The following is a 14,883-nucleotide window of genomic DNA, read 5'->3' as shown; positions in this document are numbered from 1 at the left end:
AGACATGTAGTTCCACAGCGTCATACTGATGCGATCTCACACCACCAAAATAGCTCCTCGGTATTTTCAGCTTTTCTATCTCAGGTAGGAGATTCGTCCACCGGTCCCATTTCGAATTTGAAACTTCATCGATCGGCTCGTCCCAGCTGCACCCCGTCCTCCACAGGTCTTGGATTAGGAGCTTCCCGTGCACCGTAAATGGGGTGAGCAGACCCAAAGGATCAAACATGGACATTACGCAGCTTAGGATTATTCTTTTCGTTGGTCGTTGCGCACCATTCAGGGCTTTCACCAGTTCCGGCTTGAAGTTAGCAGAGAAGCCAAAAACATCTTCCGTTGGGTTCCAAGCAATGCCTAGAACACGTTCGGTTCCAGATTCCTTGTCTGCGTTAAAGTGCACTGCGCTGTTATTTTTCGGCTCGCCCATTCTTACCAGAAATTCTTCGGAGTTCGCAACGAAATTCCTTATGTGAAACCCGCCTCTGGAGTGAACCAACTTCACCTCGCTGGCTAGTCTAACTGCTTCGTCTACGCTGTCGGTGCTGTCGAAATAATCATCGACATAATGTTGGAGCTCGATCGCGCTCGCCGCCCTTGGGAATTCAGCTGCATGCTTTTGAGCGTTCAAATTTTTAATAAATTGCGCCGCACACGGGGAGCAGGTAGCGCCAAAGGTGGCGACGTCCATGACGTACACAGTGGGCTCTTCGGACAGGTCCTGGCGAAAAAGGAAGCGCTGAGCCTGTCTATCTTCTGGCCGAATTTTTAACTGGTGGTACATCTCCATGATGTCCCCGCCAAAAGCTACGGGTTTCTCACGAAATCGACATATCACACCTTGCAGAGGCACTAGCAAATCTGGTCCACAGAGGAGTTGCGAATTCAGGGAAATTCCGCCAACCGACGCCGCCGCGTCCCACACTAGCCGTATCTTGCCTGGTTTGCGGGGATTCACAACAACATTCAACGGTAGATACCAGACGTCTGAAGGTTGTGTGTTGTTCAGCTCTTCTGTTGTCGCCGGATGTGCGTATCCTTTCTCGAGATACTGTTGGATTTGAAGGTTAACTTTTGCTTGAAGATCTGGATCCTTGGAGAGTTTTCGTTCTAGAGCTAACGCCCGCTTGTAGGCCATGCCATAGCTATCGGGAAATCCTCTGGAGTCGTTCCGCCAGAGTAACCCAGTTTGGTAGCGATCCCCGATGAACACGGTAGTACTTTTCAAAATAGCGAGGGCTCGCTGGTCTTCATCAGATTCTAGAACGCACGACGGATTACGGACTTCTTCTAACAAGTACTGGTTTCGAAGCATATCGTGAAGTTGTTGATTACTTAACTCGTCCACTCCGTGGAAGTTGAGGGCAACCTGGGGGCACGGCCCTTTCCTGCAAGGTCCATAAACCGTCCACCCAAGCAAAGACTTAACTCCAACCGGTTGACCTGGTTTGCCGATTCGGGATTCGATCGGAGCGAAAACGTGTAGATTGTCGAGTCCAATCATGATCCTTGGTTCTTCGAGAGAGTGATCCATGACTGGCAGGCCTTGGAGATGAGTGTACTGCTTACAAACTTCGCCGAACTTAACCTTTTGCTGTGGCAGCTGGAGTTCGGTAACAGTTCGCACATTGTTCAATGGCAGTTTCTGGTCGGAGTCTCTGGGCGAAATGAACAGATAACTTTTCTCGAACGATCTTCATAACGCTTCATGTTCCCCGTCCAAGTGACGACAAGTGGTTCGATTTCGCCAGAGGCTTGCAACTCATCAGCTACAGAGGATTCCAGTAGGGTTGCGGATGAGCCCTCATCCAGGAAGGCGAGAGTATCGTAGGCCAAGTCATCGACGTAGAGTGTTATTGGAACCATTCTGAAGATCACAGCACGATTTTGTCCGTTGTGTGTGTTACATTCTATTTGCAGATTGTTGGCAAATTGCTCGTTCAGATGCAATAAAGGATGATGACCACCCTGGCAGCCACCGATGTTGCATCGTACTTTGAAATTACATCTGCTTTTCCCATGACTATTAAGACAGAGTTTGCAAAGTTTGAGTTTCTCTGCCATTTTGATTCGATCCGTCACGGACAGGCCTTTAAAATCGTCACAAAAACGGAGTTTGTGATCTGTACGTTTACATACCAAACAAGATTTCGAAAACTTCTGATCTTCCTTCGGAGGTAGAGGGAAATCAGCGTTATGAACGTGTGCAAACTCTTTCCTCCTACCTTTGCTTCCTCTGGAGTGCTCACCGCCGTCCATCGGGGTCAATTCAGCCGCTTCGGACACGTCTTCTACAATGGAGCTCATGAAGTTGGAGAATACTCGTAGAGGACTTCCTTGGCTAGTCCGTTTGTATCGAACCCACTCAATTTTGTAATTATCGGGTAACTTTTCCGCCAACTCCTTCACCAACATCGGGTTTTGTAAATGATCTCCTAGACCAGCAGCTTCCAAATGATCACAAACTTGTTTCACGGTTATTCCGAAATGGATGAAGGTTTCCATTCGGTCGAGCCTCGGTGGTTGAGCTTTTCGAACTTTGTTCATAAGAGTTCGCAGAAGTCTTTCCGGTTTGCCAAATAAGCTCCGCAAATCGTTGATTACATTCGGTACAGTTTCCGGGAGAACCAGTCTACTTCTGACAGCTTCAAGAGCGTCCCCTTTTAGGGAATCCTGGAGACGCTTCAAATTGTCTAGATTTGAGAACCCGCAAGCTCGAGTAGTATTTTCGTAGCTGCTGATGAAAATAGGCCATAGTTCTGGTTCACCTCGGAATGTTGGCAGTTGTTTTGACCCAGCTTGGCGGGCTACCAGCTGATCTTTGGTCACTTCGACGTTCCTCGGCGCGGTTTCGAGCTCTGAACTCGTGCCTCTTCGGTTCTTCCTTAGCAAGTTTTCCATGAACGAAATTTGCTCTTCATTGAAGCCTAAACCTTTTGCGTTTCGTTTCGCTTCTTGACCCATCTCGTCGTCAGATGAATCAAGTTTCGGGTCAGGTCCATTCACGCGAATATTTCCGAAAATTTCGGAACCACATTGTTTTTTCGCTCTAATTGTCGCAACGGGATTCTCAATTCGACCAGCAGAATCAACCGTGTTTAAATGCACTTGAGATTTGCTCAGCCATTTATTCACCGCATCTTCTTCATCTTCATTTTCGCTGTCGTCGTCCAATGAATCTTCCGCCAAATCATGCGATTCAAACTGTTTCTTCAACAGATGCATTTTCCTTTCGAACTCCTGCTGCTCGGCTAATTTTCGTTCGTAAATCTGCCTTTGTTGGGAAAGCTGTCGATCATGCATTTCCTTTTCCAGCTTAAGAGCCTTTTCACGCAAGGCATTTTCCTTCTGCAAGCGCTTTTCCTTCAGGATCATGTCCATTTCCAGTCGTTTTTCCTGCATAGCCATTTCTCTTTCTAGAGCTAGCTCCTTGGCAAGTAGCTCTTCTTCTAACTGCTCAAAGGTAGCTTCCTTGGCGGGCACAGCAGTCCGAACGGATCCGGCATCACTTTTCTTCGACCCAACCCTCTTGGTGGGTTTCTTCACCTTGGGAACTTTTAATTTTTGGCTACATTTAGGACAGCTCCACGGGTGGTTCTTTATCTCCTCCGTCACTCCAACACATCCGTAGTGCGCCCAATTGTCGCAGTGGTCACAGCCGACCATGTCTTCCAAGCTGTTGGGTTTATCGCACATCATACAACTGCGTTGGATCATAGTTGATTCTGCATTCTCAGTTGCATCGCTGAATGCAGTTTCAGTCCCATTGTCGCTACTCATTTTGAGGTTAGATCCGAATTAATCTTTGATTTTGTTTCGGATTTTATCGCAGAAAAAGTCCTTGGAATCTACTTTAGACTTTTATGTAGATCAAAGCTAAAATTACAAATAAAGATTACAATTTGTAGGGGTAAGAAAGTTAACTATGTAAACTCACATTAAGTTTCCCGATCCTCTTGCGGGAGTAGCTTTTGGTTAACTGTTTCTACTTAATTTACAGTAGGATCTGCATGGAATATCGGAGCATTAGTTACACACCCATAGAAGAGGTTGCAAAAATCCAATGCCTATTTAGCACATCTCTGTGCCGATAATGCGCTGAAATGTGCACTGTGCCGAAGATGATATGTTTGAAAAACCGTAACTGGCATAAGGACTCGGCTCCCAACTAAAATGATGCATGACCACTACATTCAAGCAAAACAAGAAAAACATTTTATGGGATTTCGTTCCTATTGGATAATTCATCCCAGAAACAAGAAAATAAAAATATAAACCACAGCGCCCGTAGGGAGAATCGAACTCAAATCACTAACTAAATGGTCTTGCCAGACCGACATCTTAACCAGTGTACTATTTGAGCTACATGCAGGAAGAGGGATATTTGTCATAGGCATTCTGCCACCGATCAATCACAAAAGAAACGCACGACAGTGGCTTCCCGGCGTTTGGCCTCCTTTCAAGGTATTCATTTGTCTTGCGATGGAAACGGGAAAGGGAACGGGAGTGGAGGAAACGGGAAACCCATTGAATGAGAACTGTGCTTTGCTTACTGCCTGCTATTACATACACACGCTACATATACACAGCTGCTAAAGCCGGGCAGCTTGGCCGGTGCTTGTTTGCCGGTGAATTGAAGGAATATATTCTTGTTGCTTTTGCTACATACACACGCACAGCTTAGCCGTGGTTGTTTGCCGGCGAATTGAATTGAAGGAATGTTTTTTTTGTTGTTGCTTTTACTGCATACACACGCACAGCTCGGCCGTGGTTGTTTGCCGGTGCATTGAAGGGATTGAATTAGAAGGATGTTTTTGTTGTTGCTTTTGCTACATTCACACGCACAGTGCTCGGTTCGCTGGCTGCCTGGTGTTGGCCGGTATTTATTTCCATCCTTCTTCGTCTTGTGATGCGATAGGGAGGGACGTGAAAGCGTTTTTATTTTGTTTCTTTCAGACATACGCAATTCGGTTAACTTGGGAGATTAATGCCGGTGGGAGCAAATCGAATCAGCACCGATCGCGTTATCTTCTTGTACCAATGATGCTATGTAATTGACTACACGCCATTGGCACAGAGGCTGAATTTTGGGTGCATGTATAATTTTTATGGTAATTTTACCTTACTTTAAGAAATGAAGATAATACTTCGTCAAATCTGTCACTTCTAACCTATCTCACAGATCTCACGTGGTTCTAGAAAATTTTATAGTAAAATGTAATATTTCGTTTCGGTACAATTCATTGTGTTACTTACAGCTTTTCAGCATAAAAATCACTATTAAATGAAACTAACTGTGATAACCACTGTGATACTAGCTTTAAGTAGAATTTTAACTGTGATAATAGTAATTAGGTAGATGTAAGAAATATAGTGTGCAAGTTTCTAGGAATTTTTGCCAATTAACATAAAATGATGACTTTTAATTCTCTTCCCGAATACGAAAATATTGTAACACAACAGTTCCTGTACACCCATAGAAGAGGTTGCAAAAATCCAATGCCTATTTAGCATATCTCTGTGCCGATAATGCGCTGAAATGTGCACTGTGCCGAAGATGATATGTTTGAAAAACCGTAACTGGCATAAGGACTCGGCTCCCAACTAAAATGATGCATGACCACTACATTCAAGCGAAACAAGAAAAACATTTTATGGGATTTCGTTCCCATTGGATAATTCATCCCAGAAACAAGAAAATAAAAATATAAACCACAGCGCCCGTAGGGAGAATCGAACTCAAATCACCAACCATATGGTCTTGCCAGACCGACATCTTAACCAGTGTACTATTTGAGCTTCATGCAGGAAGAGGGATATTTGTCATAGGCATTCTGCCACCGATCAATCACAAAAGAAACGCACGACAGTGGCTTCCCGGCGTTTGGCCTCCTTTCAAGGTATTCATTTGTCAAGATGGAAACGGGAAAGGGAACGGGAGTGGAGGAAACGGGAAACCCATTGAATGAGAACTGTGCTTTGCTTACTGCCTGGTATTACATACACACGCTACATATACACAGCTGCTAAAGCCGGGCAGCTTGGCCGGTGCTTGTTTGCCGGTGAATTGAAGGAATATATTCTTGTTGCTTTTGCTACATACACACGCACAGCTTAGCCGTGGTTGTTTGCTGGTGGATTGAATTAGAAGGATGTTTTTGTTGTTGCTTTTGCTACATTCACACGCACAGTGCTCGGTTCGCTGGCTGCCTGGTGGTGGCCGGTATTTATTTCCATCCTTCTTCGTCTTGTGATGCGATAGGGGGGGACGTGAAAGCGTTTTTATTTTGTTTCTTTCAGACATACGCAATTCGGTTAACTTGGGATATTAATGCCGGTGGGAGCAAATCGAATCAGCACCGATCGCGTTATCTTCTTGTACCAATGATGCTATGTAATTGACTACACGCCATTGGCACAGAGGCTGAATTTTGGGTGTAGCAGTTATAAAACGATTAGAAACAGCGTAAAAAAACGTTTAGATAATGATATCTGAAACCATAAAAAACATTGCACTTATCTTGAATTCCAAAACGACGGTCTGTTGAATATGGCGTTAAGTTATGTTTAAAACTATTAAAACCTCTGTATGGAGACACTGTTCTAGGAACAGTCGGGATATGGTTTATAAAACGCTTATGAATAACGTTTTCAGCGCACTAAACTGTTCCTAGAATGAACATATGTAGGCATATTTTGAACGATTTATCAAACCGTTAATCGAACTGTTACGGAAATCGGTGCACGAACCGTTCGATCCAAAATTACTTTTTTTTGATGGCCTCATATAACGTAACCATTGAAAAAAACTATAAGATTGTATTGTTAAACTGCTAAGAGACGATAACCTCAAAGCTTTTTTGTACCCTCACCCACACAAAGATGAAAATATTTTGGGGATTTTCGGATTTTCTTTATTTAATAAATTCATACTTTCAACTCATCTTCATTGAGATTTTATTAGGTACTTACACAACGGTGTACAGCCGCTACGGAATGCCTGGTAAACAGCTAGGCCGACGGACCAGGACCCTGGAAAAAACCTAACCATTCCGGGGGATCCGCCTGGAACGACAAGTACTTGTTTAGGACCACTCCATACCCTTCTGACTTTGTTTTCATCAGCTCCTAAACCAGGTTACACACGACACACGGGCGGAACATTGTCGCAGCTGCTGGATCCAGAATCCTCACTCCTCCTTCTTTCAACGTGATGCATGGCTCCTTCAGCGAAAATGTTGCTGAAAAAAAGCCCTTTTTATGTTTGTTATTGTTAATGTATAAAATTAGATTTACCTGTTGCGATCATCGCTAGAAAAAGTCCCTGTATATATGTCCTCAACATCCGATTTGCGGCTGCCGATTGCCGTCCGGCAAACCACAATCGGAGAAAACTTTGGTGCTGGTATTTACCGGTACGGAACTTTGAAACGCGAAAAACGAAGGCTTCTTTTTCCTCTTTTTTGTGTTGTCGGCAGTGATGTCAACTAGACTGTTTTTTTTAAATTGTATCAATGTGGAATGAAAATGTGAAAATAAAAGTGTTATTGGAGATTAATTTTTATTTTATCTTTTCATCGTCTCAGCAGGGAGTGGGGGGGAAGGGGGGGGGGGGTTCAGGTGAGTTTTCATTACGTCGTATGAAACACCCCAAGAATTCACAGAAAACTACTGCAAAAGTTATCAAAACAACTTTAAAATTTGTATCTGACGTATAGAATATGTTTCTCAGGCTGCAAATATTCTAAATGGAATTAAGTTACGACTAGTTTATGTCAGTTTTTGTATTATATTTTTTCGTAACAAAAACTCCTTCTTTACATTTTGTTTCATACGACGTAATGATAGCTCACGCGAGTTGTGAATGTAGCATAATTCTCGCGTGAGCTTTCATTACGTCGAATGAAACAGAAACACCGAACCGAGAAAAACGCTTCTGAAATTTGAAGAGTGTTTTTCAAATCCTATTTTCATTCCGTCGCCGATAACCCTTCAAAAAATACGCAATATTCATGGAAACTAATTGTGTCAGATATTCCACATTATGAATTTAATTTTTTGCAATTTTTAGAGCTATTTTTTAATCATATAGGCACATACGACATATTCAAACATAAATCGTTCATACGTCTGAACACATTCGTCGTTTGGAGGGGAAATTTGTTTCATTCGTCTCTTTTCTTTCGTCCTTTGATTCGTTCAACTTGCACTTACGCCCAAATGTTTCTGATGCAAATACTATGGGAAATTTTCAATTTTCTCGGCGTAGTGGCTGTTAAATAAGTGAAATATCTAGTGTAGCGGTAAATTGGTAAGTAAATGCATAATGAAATGTGTGAATCGGGTGCGCCATCGGTCAAACCAGCTCGCTGCTGCTGATCAGCTTTCTGTTGCCGACCAGCTGGAGGGGAAATTTGTCTCATTCGTCCTTTGATTCGTTCAACTTGCACTTACGCCCAAATGTTTCTGAGGCAATTACCGGTAAATTTTCAATTTTCTCGGCATAGTGAATGTTAACTTATTGAGTTGTCGAGTGCAGCGGTAAATTTATTAGTGAATGCGTAATATAAGTGTGAATCGGGTGATTGGGTGACTAACAGCAACAGGCTGCTGCCGCTCAGCCTGATGCAGTTAGTTGATAGGTTTGCTGCTACTGCTGCTGTTCGGTTTCTTTTCCTTGCTGCATTATTTTACAGCGTTCGAAAGCCTGCTTGAGTATCGATTTAAGAACGCTTGAAAAGAAGAATCTGAAATAATATTCATTGCCAGGTTGATATTCTGAAAACCTCTACCTGTATACACTTGTTTGCTCATGGAATCCATAGCGAATGTGCTAGGTTTTTCTTCCTCTGCACATTCGCCGTTTGGAAGAAGGGACGTAAGCAACATTGAAATTGGCAATCAAGGTTTTGTTTCATTCGTCATTTTGGAAGTCTTAAATTTTATATATTAAAAGGGTTTAAATTGATTGTTTTATCAATCACATAGGTAGATAATGTTATAATGAAGCTTTTTTAGTGAATATCTCAGTTTTTCAAATTTTGTTTCATTCGACGTAATGAAAGCTCACGCGAGAATTAATGAGTAACAAAAAATATTTTTAATAGATTCGACATGTTAAACTCAACTCAAGGCTCAACAGCGTGAGTAAAATTTAGAATAGAATACCAAAAGATTTGGTTGGTATTTATAAAACTTGAAATTAAATTTTGAATCTAACGTTGCACCGCCATCAACTATAATTTTTTGTCCATAACAAATAAGATATATCAAAAATCGAAAGATTTTTTCTATAATGAACTTTTTATAATTATTATAACTCTTATTACTATTTGATACATGATAAGATAATAGATTGTAGCATTAAAGATAAATAACAACTCCTTAAACGACGAAGCCATTGTATTAGCAACAAAAATGTATTCATTTTATGTATCTGTTTAGAATAAATAAAATAAATTACTCAATATATTTATTTATTTAAAATAAATACATTTTCACAAATCAGTGCTAATTTTTTTTTTCGAGTCATCTGGCATCTCTGACCCGCGTTTTGGTCATTTTGACGTGAGTTTGACATATGACGTAAACGCTATGTGTTAAGGTTCGAGAACAGTTTTATGATTATTTTTAAAATTGACGTAAATCGTTTAAACCTTCATTCACCTTTTCAGATACCGTCACTTATTTACATAAACGTTCATATTTCTTTTTTATCGTTGTCGAAGTACAGTTTAAAACAATAGCTACGTTCATCGAAACAATCACTATTTCTAGAGCCGTAGATGTATCGTACTGATTATTCAAGATATAGTTTTTTGGTATGCGGGTTCTGTTCTCTACGTCTGACCAACCCCCTGGCAACTTGACGTTTCCCATACAAATTGCGTGTGCCAGTTTTTCCTGGTTCTCTGGTTCTGTCAAATCGAAAATCGAGCTACTTAACATGTCGGAAGGACGCATATTGAAATATGTTTTCTGTAACTAATTCAATAACTAAAAAAAGTTTTGAATTTGGAACTTTTAGCTATGTTTTATGTGCAGTGAATCTGTTTTCAAAAGTTTAGTCCAAGAAAACGAGTAGAGCGTTAATTCGTGTGTCCAACATAAGGTATAAAAGTTCTGGGCTGCTTTAAATAATTTACTGAATTCCGGCAGTTTTTTGGGACAAGTTTACCTTCCACCGAAACTGTTGAAGACACTCAAGCACAATAAATGCATCAGCATCAATCATTAAGTGATTGCCATAAGCTGCGATGCATATGAAAATTTTAAAATGACAAAACAATCACATTATAGGAAAACTTTTTTCCATTTTATAGAAAAACTGTTCCTACACATTATATAAATCGGTAGAATATTCAATAAGATTAACAATTTTGGTAAAAACTTTTTTTTTATTCATTCGAAAGTTATGAATTTGCCTGATTCGCATCACATTTAATAGTGTGCCCTTTCCATATGTATGACTCAAAAAGTATGTAAACAAGCGGCACAAGTGCGACATCTGCGATTTTGAAACAGACACACGAAACTCGACCGAACTGTCAAGTTGCCAGGGGGTTGCGCTGGGTTGCCAGGTGCCCAGATTTTGAAACGTATCAATTAGTTATGGCTAGAAAAGCTACTTTAATAACGTTTTTGATTGCCCGGCTGGGCGTTCACTGATGGTCTCCAGGAGTTAACGATTTTGGCGGGACTTTCTTCCCAAACTCTGCTGCACGAGTGGAACTATTGCGACTAGTGAATTATGAACTGTGTGATTGAAATTTACTTATTTGATCTGAAAACTGAATTTTACTTTCGGGGAACATCAATTACAAAATAAATAGAACACAACAACTGGATTTTGATGATGGACCATACATATTTCAAGTTTTATTGAAAGGTTTTATTTTTGGTTTTCAAGGGAAATTCTTTTCCCATCATTTTTGGTTTTAGGATTTTAGGTATCGATTGTGTGGACAAACTATGATTGAAAAGGTAAGTACTTGCGCTTTTGTTGGTTTTATTTGCAGGTTGTTCGTACACTCGTTGCGGCCGTGATACTCGGTGGTCGACTCGTTGGGGGACTTGCAGTTGGCGGATGATGGCAGGTAAGGCTTCGGCGACGGTTGGTGACCAGGATGGTAATTCTACGGTGAGTTAACGTTTCGGGAACTTCTTCAGGAACTAGGTAGGTCTTTGTTGACGGAGACCTTTTGCTGCACCTTTTGCTTTTCTGGCAAATATCGGGTGCCAGTAAGGTCTATGGTGACGGAGACCTGTGATGTTTTCTTGGCCGATCAGCACGAGGTCTATGTTGACGGAGACCCGTGATGATCGTTTTCGAAGGCTAAACGGGTCTATGTTGGCGGAGACCGGCGTTGCCCAGTAATGTTCGGAGAGCGGAACCCAGGTGAACTTTGAACACACGTGTGGGAATTGTTACGGTAACTGGAGTGGTCGTAATTCACTTTCAGATTACGGATTTGTGAATTTCACTGAAGTAATTTGCACTTCACGATGGAACTTCGGCCATTTACACATTCGCGGTTCGTTTTTAAGGTCCACGGGGAATTATTATTGCTAGAGTCACAAATTTGTGGTTTGACAACTCTAAACGCGACGTCGCTTAAAATTCACGCTCCCGAACTGTTTGATCGAATACCAAGAAGAGACCTCATGTACCGTCGGGGGTCATATATATATTCTTCGGCCCATCTTCCATCTCCTTCATATCCGCCCAAATCCTGTCCCCATCGTTGACACGCCTTCTCGGTGACAGGAGCAATACAATTTTGGTTTTATGGTTGGTGTCAATATGATTTTCAATTCTATGTTTTTATTTTTAATTTTTTATAGCACATTCAAATTTGAAAATTTGAATTGCGATGTTCCCTTCATGCAACAGTAATTATATTTTACTTTTAAATTTTTATTTGACAAATAATTAAACAATTTTTTTCATGAGCCTAAGTAATACTTTTTTTTTTTTTTAAAATAAATAAACATTTAAATATGAACAAAACTAACGATAAATAAATAACGGAAAAACAAACTAACTAATGGTGACACCAACCCAAGACTACTAAACACAAAATACAACATAACTCAAACACTTAACAGTGAAGTACAATGTTGTAATCTGGGTTTAGGAATTTAAGAACAATTTATAAAAAAAAATATAACAATTGTTTTTGACATCAATCCAGTTGACCCGAGCAGCAGAGTTTTAATTGTAAACAGCAGAAGGCTGGTTACAATCTTCCCGTACTCGGGGGAAAAAAAAACCCGAGAAAAATTGTGCAATGGACGGCGGTGCAATGTCCATCAACCGCGGCTCCCTTAGTTCAATAAGCGCGCTACCGAGTACTGTGATTTTTCATGCTAGGCAGAGGAGCTGCTAAAGTACTTAGTGCTCAATTTTCAAACGGGGTTACAAAGCACGGCCACAATTTTCCTGTACTCAGAACATTGTAACTTAGAAATACTTGTAAATCCATTTCCGCGGCTCCCTTGATTCGATAAGCGCATGCCGAAGCAGTGTCATTTTTTTATGAAACTGCTCCTTCGTTCATTTTTCGAATGGGGTTACAATGCACGGAACGACTTTCTCGTACTGATGAGAAAATTGCAGGATGGAAGTACAAGCCCTAATCCGCGGCTCCCTTGGCTCGAAAGGTACATGAATAAGTAGTGTGATTCACTAAATCTTCGAACAACTTTTTGAGCGGGGTTACAAAGCACGGCACAATGCTCCAAAACTTAACGAGGGTTTTTTCTCTGAGGTTAAGCCTCTTGTCAAATTCTCTAGAAGTTTGCCTTTGATCAATCTCAAGATGTTGTCTGGATATCTTCCGGTGTTCCAAAGCATCAGCGCAACAAATTAAATTCATTAATACCTCCTGCACGTACCAGAAACATATTTTAAGAACCATTATCCATCCAATCGGTTGGCAAACGAACAGCTTTTTTTTTATTAAGGACAGAATTATTTTACACCTTTCTTTTAAATACCAATCAATGGCGAGTTTTATCAACAACTTTTAACTACCTTATCCTCATTCATATATCATACATACAAACACTCATGCGGGACTCCGGAATCCTTTTTTCTCATTCATACACTTCTCATTCTTTTTACACATTCATACAAGAACTTTGACATTTAGAATCCTTATTAAAGGATCTAATAAAATATTCAAATACCATTTCCTTTGTAGAATTGGTCAGAAAATCATTGAGGAAAATGGGAAGTCTCTGAAAAATTTCTTTTTATATAACCTAACTGTGGTATCCCGTGGAAACTTTCAGAATTACCCAACTTCTTTGAAACAGAAATACATCGAGAACTACGGTGGCTGACAGAATATGATGATGTATAAACGCCTCCGCACTCACCTCTACCGGGGTTTTAGACTTTTTGTTGTTGATATCTATCTTGATTGTCTGCGTATCTCAGATTCGACGACGGACAATGGCTTTCCTGATGTTTCTGAATGAACGTAGCTAATGGTTACTGATCTTAGAATTCTTTGAGAACTGATTTATTATGCTTTCCGATTAGAACTATAATATCATGAGTGAACAGCATGTCATACTTCTTCTCTAGTTAAACGGATCTGGAATTTCATCCTGAATAAAGTCGGTTATCATTGACGCAAATTAGCAGCGGCCCAAATGCCAAGGCTTTTGCCGTCTAGATCTTCAATTTCGTATGAAGAGGTTCCTATTTTTGTTCGAATTCGGCAAGGAAGGAACAGTTTCCCGTATTTACTGTTATATCGCTCGGCAGCATTAGATTGCTTCATATTCTTCCGGTACACGAGTTGACCGTCCATAAAAGCTACGGCTGTTTTCCTATGTCGGAGATTGTATCTTTTTTTTACTAGATTCGTAGGCCTTACGCAGATTTTGACGGACTATTTCATAAGTATTTTTAAACATATCTTCCCGTCTCGATTCTAATTCTTGAGGACTTAGCGATTCTTGATGCCGAAATAATTTGTAATCTGAACCCGTTTCTGTGAACTCTCGACCGTGAATTATAAAGTAAGGTGTGAATCCGGTTGGCAAATGCGTACTCGTATTCAGAACCATTTCGATTTCTGAGACACGAGTGTCCCAGAGTCGTTGATCGTTCTGAACATAAGTACGTATAGCCGCATTTATAATCCGGTTCACCCTTTCGACTGGATTAGCTTGTGAGTGATATTTGGAGTTCAGCCAATGTGTTATTCTAAAATGATTCAGCATACTTTTGAACTCCTTTGACAGAAAGCAACTTGCGTTGTCCGTAATGATGATTTCTGGCACTGAATTTCGCAAGAACCACTGATCTTTTAGAATAGCACAAAGCGATGAACTGCTAATATTTCTCACAGGCTGAATCATTACCCACTTTGAAAAGTAATCGGATACTACTAGCATATGCTGATTGCCATGCTTACTACGAGGCAACGGTCCTACATAATCTATCGATATCACTTGCCAAGGCTGATTGGCTAATTTCATTTTTCCCATTTCAGCGTTTACTGGCTGTGATGGAGCTTTTACTTCTTTGCATGTGCCACATGCTTGAACGTACCGGCGAACATCTGTGGCCATCCTGGGCCAATAATATCGCTGGCGTATTCTCGCGATCGTGCGATCATATCCTGTGTGGAATACCGAATCATGATTCGTTTTGAGAATATCAGGAATTTCATCACTTCGTGGAACGATTTTCCATTCGAAGCGTTGGTCACATGGATTGTTTCGTTGTGACACAAACTTCCACAACATATCGTCTTCTACTCTGAAGTCAACGTAATCATCGGGGTTATTTTTAACTTTACTCATCATAGAGGAATGCCAGGATGTAGTAGGAGAATCTATGATTGCAGCTATGCTACGAGATAACGC

The 14,883-nt window shown here is 40.8% G+C and overlaps 1 long non-coding RNA gene across 1 annotated transcript; it reads right to left on the bottom strand.

Moving 5' to 3' along the window:
• Positions 1-6,937: 6,937 nt before the first annotated feature.
• On the bottom strand, positions 6,938-7,857 carry LOC129749793 (uncharacterized). The gene is made up of 2 exons (XR_008738162.1): positions 7,294-7,857; positions 6,938-7,238 (listed from the first exon to the last, which is right to left on the bottom strand). It is a non-coding gene; the product is annotated as an uncharacterized LOC129749793 (long non-coding RNA).
• Between the last annotated feature and the right edge of the window lie 7,026 nt (positions 7,858-14,883).

Source organism: Uranotaenia lowii, chromosome 2, assembly GCF_029784155.1.
Source record: "Uranotaenia lowii strain MFRU-FL chromosome 2, ASM2978415v1, whole genome shotgun sequence".
Classification (NCBI taxonomy): domain Eukaryota; kingdom Metazoa; phylum Arthropoda; class Insecta; order Diptera; family Culicidae; genus Uranotaenia; species Uranotaenia lowii.
The sequence above is the reverse complement of the archived record's forward strand: the minus strand, read 5'-3'. Positions and strand labels throughout refer to the sequence as shown.